This window comes from Triticum dicoccoides, chromosome 7A, assembly GCF_002162155.2.
Source record: "Triticum dicoccoides isolate Atlit2015 ecotype Zavitan chromosome 7A, WEW_v2.0, whole genome shotgun sequence".
NCBI lineage: Eukaryota > Viridiplantae > Streptophyta > Magnoliopsida > Poales > Poaceae > Triticum > Triticum dicoccoides.
The window spans coordinates 209,782,149-209,787,936 of NC_041392.1; the positions used below are offsets into that span (position 1 = coordinate 209,782,149).

Consider the following 5,788-nt stretch of genomic DNA (forward strand, 5'->3'; position numbering starts at 1 on the left):
ATAAAAGCTAGGGGCTGTTTAGATAAAGAAGCAATAAAGTTAGTATAGAGAGTGTGGAAAAGTGTGGTAGGAGTTGCGAAATTGTCCCTAAGCAATTGACTACTTTACTAGACCGATAGCAAGTTTTATGTGGGAGAGGCCACTGCTAGCATGTCATCCCTGACTTGGAATTCTATGCACTTATGATTGGAACTATTAGGAAGCATCCGCAACTACTAACGTTCATTAAGGTAAAACCCAACCATAGCATTAAGATATATTGGTCCCCCTTCAATCCCGTATGCATCAATTTCTATGCTAGGTTGAAGTTTCTGTCACTCTTGCCCTCCAATACATAGTCCTATCGACATACAACTAGCCCTATGGTGTGATCCACGTGCGTGCTCATATGATGGGCACCAAAGGACATCAACATAACCACAAGCAAATTAAATCAATCATAGAAGTTCACCAATCACCGATAGGACAACAAAAATCTACTCAGACATCATAAGATGGCAACACATCATTGGATAATAATACGAAGCATAAAGCACCATGTTCAAGTAGAGGGTACAGCGGGTTTCAGGAGAGTGGACCGCTGTAGATAGAGGGGGGAAGGTGATGGAGATGTTGGTGAAGATGGCGGAGGTGTTGGTGTAGATTGCGGTGATGATGATGGCCTACGACGGCGGTCCGGCGCCACCGGAAGCGAGGGGAGAGAGCCCCATCCTCCTTCTTCTTCCTTGACCTCCTCCCTAGATGGGAGAAGGGTTTCCCCTCTGGTCCATGGCCTCCATGGCACGGGAGGGGAGAGAGCCCCTCCGAGATTGGATCTGTCTCTCTGTCTCTCTCTGTTTCCGCGTTCTGGGATTCTGCCCTTTCACCGTTTCTTATATATCCGGAGATCCGTAACTCCGATTGGATTGAAACCTTCGCCCCAATTTTTCCCCGAAAATTAGCTTTCTTGCGGCTGAAGAAGAGCAGTAACCGCCTTATGGGGGGCCCACGAGGGTCAGGAGCGCGCCCCCTGCCTCGTGGCTCCCTCGGGCACCGTCTCACGTTGATTCTTTTCATATTTCACAAATATTCCAAAAATAATCCCCGTCCGTTTTCATTCCGTTTGGACTCCGTTTGATATGGATTTTCTGTGAAACAAAAAATATGCAACAAACAGGAACTGGCACTGAGCACTGAATCAATATATTAGTCCCCAAAAAATAGTATAAAAAGTTACCAAAAATATATGAAAGTTGTATAATATTGGCATGAAACAATCAAAAATTATAGATACGACGAAGACGTATCACGGGCGGCACCCTCGGCGAGTGATGCTTCAATCGCGGAGGCAGTGAGAGGTCGCGTCCGCCCGGAGTTGTCTTCAATGTGGAGCGACACGCTCTACAGCTCATGAATGCGGGCAGCTGGCACCGAGGGGAACACGCGCGGGCGAGAGAGGGGGTGGGTGGGCCATGGTGGTCAGAAGCAAGCGTGGTTGCTGTCCGCAAAGCCCCCTGCATCTATATCCAGTTTACGGGAGAAAGTACATCTAGATCGCACGCGGTCTGATACAGAACTGCATTGGATGACTATCACGGTCCAAACAATGCAGTTCAGACATTTTATGCGGGAGGTTTGCAGTCCACTTTGGAGATGCCCTAATCAGCTTGCGTTCCCAATTGAATGTTCACACTTTTGGCAATGTACAGGCGTGACGAGGAATACATATAGAAGTACTGGGTTGGCCCGCTCAACCATTAGAGCAACTTCAATATATGATGTAGATGTAAAAATAACCAATTTATACATCTTTGAGGCACAAAACCCCCATATTCAATAGATAATGTAGATGCAAAAAAAATATTACATCTTTATCTTTAGAAGATGTAAAATATAACATTTCATGATGCAAATTTACATCACCAACCACATGAGATGTAAATCTAGATGCAAAACGGCCAGCCGCGCGCCAACCCAACCGCCACCATGAAAGTTCCCAAATGCCTGATCCCCTTTCCGCCGCTGCCGACCGATTCTGGCTAGCTTAGGCACCGCCCTGCCACCCCGGCTAGCTGCGGCGTCTCCACTACCCATTCTAGTTTGCCGCCAACCATCCCCGCTGCCCGAATCCGTCCATCCGCCACGCTGCGAATAGAGGAGCGGCCGCGAGCAGAGTAGGCCTGCAGCTGCTCGAGGGCGCCCCAAGGAGGGCCTCTACTGCTCGAGGGCGCGCCAGGGAGGGCCGCTGCTGCTTGAGGCTAGCCGCCATGGCACGAGCTCGGCTCACGTGGCTCTGTCGCCGCCCGGATCTAGCGCTGGTCGTGGCTGACGACAACATCCTGCTACCCACGCTCCGAGATGGAGGTTAGCCGGGCTACCGCTGTTGTGGCCCCTCCATGCGCCTCTGCCGTGCGGCCGCCCGACCGTGTTACATCTTCGAATACATTATCTGTTGGAGTTGGATTTTACATCACCAAATATAAATTATCTTTTGGAGTTGTCTCTTTTTTAAAGAGGTAAAATGCATTTTTTAATGATGTAAATATTACATCCTCAAATTTGCATCATCTACTACCACTATAAGAAAAAGAAAGGAGCAGATCCAAACAATCAGAACTATCCATTAGCAAGATCTAATGGCCCTTAATACTTCAGTGTTTAACGCTGGAAACCACGCATTAAGCTATCGCTAACCCAGCCCACGCCGCCGTTTAAAAACAAAAACAAAACCGCCTGCACGACCTATCGCCCACTCCTCCTCCCGCACCCTTCGCCGCCCGCCGCTGGAGCCGTCGCGGGTATAGCCGGAGCCGCGCCCCGCCCCCCGTGCCCTTCGCCGCCCGCCGCTCGAGCCGCCGCGGGAAGAGCTGGAGCCGCCCCGCCCCCCGCGCCCTTCGCCGCCGGCTGCTGGAGCCGCCGCGGGTAGAGATGGAGCCGCTCCTGCCCGCAGCTGGGGCCACCGCAGGTCGCGCCGCCGCTGTAGGTCGCACCGGAGCTTCCCCACAGCTGGACCCACCGTAGGTCGTGTCGGAGCCAGCCCACCGCTAGAGCCACCACTGGAACCGCCGCAGGTCACATCGGAGCCACCCGCCGCTGGAACCGCCGCAGGTCGCGCTGGAGCCGCCCGCCGCGGGAGCCGCGAGCCGCTGGTCACCGTTGACCTTTTCCACACCTCCACGAGCAAGCGACCCACACGCACACCACTCTCCGCTGCACCAGGTGCTTGTGTTATTGCCCCAAAGATTGTGGTGTTAATCTTTTAGGATCACTAACTTGCTGGATTAATTTGTTCTGTCCAGTGAGGAAGTGATGGTGCATGAGGACGAGCTTCCTGGACAAGAAGATCTCCATACTCTTCTCGGTGATGCAAAGTTGAGGTTTGGATTTTGGCATCCGCTCTACTGTCGTGCTGCAACTCTTTGTCGAACGAAACTTAATTGTTTGTTTTTATTATAGCTTAGATCAGTCTGTTTTAGACTTTTAGTGCTTATCTTTCATTCAGGGCTTCAAACCGCACTCGATTGCAAAACAAAATTCAGACAACCGATTGCTGAATCCTAGACTTTCTCATAGTTATAAGACATGCAACCATCGAACCTTTTGGTTGCACTCTCAACTGATATATGAGATCGATCATCTCATCCTACCTGTTCGGAAATTCGGATTCCCGAGTTCCTTTTTTGATTCTGTTGATTGTAATGTTAAATATGGCTCCTAATTGGATACATACTTGTCTAAATGATTGGTGCAGCTGCAGATCATCTATATTGATTCTGGAGACCGATTCTTGGTGCTGCTGCAGATCGTCTACATTGATTCTGGACGTCGATTCTTCATTTACCCTTCTTATTACCATTTGCTAACTTAACCACCTCTCTCTCTCTCTCATGTTGGTTCTGAAGATCTTTTATGTGTCATGTCGACAAAGGTGTTTGATAAGAGATCCAAGCAGGCTGCATGTGAGGTGAATCAAGGTAATCTATATGATGTAGTCCAAGATAAACTCCTCTCCTTCATATTGGTTCTAGATATGTTATTTTTCAGTGAATTACTACTGAAGCATTGATTTAAGACTATTCTTGGTCATGTAAGAAAGCTGAGATTTATTTTGGCCATGTGATTTCCGTAAACATATCCTGTGAACATTTTCATAGAAAGTTTCCCTCATATCAAACTTTTTTATTTTTTCTACACAGGAAGTTGGTAGAATATGCAGCCTTGATAGCAGAGGTTTGTGAATTTTATGCCAGGTGAGCCTCTTTTATTTTAATGCTTCAGTCCTAATGTAGCATTTCTCTAAGCTTTTGAGGAACACTATTGTTCTGTTTTCTGAGCTCTTGAGCATTTGCCTGCGAAAAAAAAGATCTAAAACAATTGTCTTCTAATCCCAGTGATAGTTGTACAAATCATTTGCTCAATCATAAATTTTTCGATGGGTGACGTAGACTGAATGAGAAAACATTTAATCACAGGTTTGTTTCCTCCATGTTAAACACCGAAGAAATGGGGTATTAGATCAGCAAGGCAAGAATAGCTTTATTGTTTCTCTGTTCTTTCCTTATTCTCACACAACAGAAAAACTAAATTTATTGCTTTTGCACTTTATGTTTCTTAATGTTGTCAGACTAATACAGAAGAACAAAAAACTAACTGTTGATGTTTTGTCTGTCCAGCTAGCCGGCAAGTCAGATAAAAGTGTCATCTGATACGAGAAAGTACTACTGTTTTCATTTATAAAAGATACATAAGTGTTAACTTGGCAAGTCTGTTAGTTGATAACCTTACCTGATGTTAAGAGGGTGAGTGGTTAGTGTAAAATAACTTTGAGATCACCTCCTTTTGCAGTTCTGACCAATTTTTTCTTCACATCATTTTGAAATTCTTAGTTTGTTTTTTGAGTTATCCATATTGTACCCATGTCATGCTGAATGAACGTGCATGCTGTGAGAGAGATAGATGGAAACTGTAATTCTTCAGTGTCATTGTACATTATGTAGAGTTATATTTTGAAAATCACTGTTCCGATGTCTCATCAAGGTTGAGGCTCATATTGTTTAAGAATTTTGCTCACCAATTCACCATTGTTTTTGGCTCACCCAATTTATGTAAGCATGTACAGAATTAGACCGAGAAACACAAACCAGATATATTGGTTCACTAAACTCATAGTTATCACGGAGAAATAACATAAACTCTTTTGTTTCAAGCATTTTTTCTTATTAAGTTTCGTATATCTGATCTACTTCACACATTATATAACCTACGAAGCACCGATACGTCAAGATCGGCTGTATCGGCGTACCGCACGTGGCCGATACTCCGATACGCCTGATACGGCTCCGATACGCGTATCACAGAGGTATCCCCATTTTTGATTTAAAAAATAAAAAAATAAACACGATACGGCGGCGACACGCTGTGGACACAGCCACGATACGGCGAGCACGTCGCAAACAGACCTGAGCCCAATAGGAGCCCACAAGCCTAACCTCTGTCCTCTCAGTTTCGATAAAAGAAGGATTGGATCTTGGCAACTGCAGGGAGCGCGCAGCCGCCGCCGCCTTGAGTGGCTCGCTGCGGCGGCCGCCACCGCCGTCGCCTGCAATCGCCCGTCCAACCTGTCAACTTGCCTTGCCGCCGTCTGGAGTGACTCGAGCCTTCTCCGCCACAGCCGCCCGTCGCCAGCAACAATGAGGTATGATTCCATGGCATACGAACTTGGCTGCTTGTCTCTGTGCTTGGCTGCTGGCTGGTGTCGTGGTGCATCTGCCTGTGTTTTCTTGTTAGATTAAAAAACGCTAACTTGGCT

General features: G+C 47.0%; 1 long non-coding RNA gene across 1 annotated transcript; it reads left to right on the plus strand.

Annotated features, from left to right (window-relative positions):
- The first annotated feature begins 2,884 nt into the window (after positions 1-2,884).
- LOC119332773 lies at positions 2,885-5,232 on the plus strand. The gene is made up of 4 exons (XR_005161145.1): positions 2,885-3,198; positions 3,279-3,953; positions 4,176-4,229; positions 4,452-5,232. It is a non-coding gene; the product is annotated as an uncharacterized LOC119332773 (long non-coding RNA).
- The last annotated feature ends 556 nt before the right edge of the window (positions 5,233-5,788 follow it).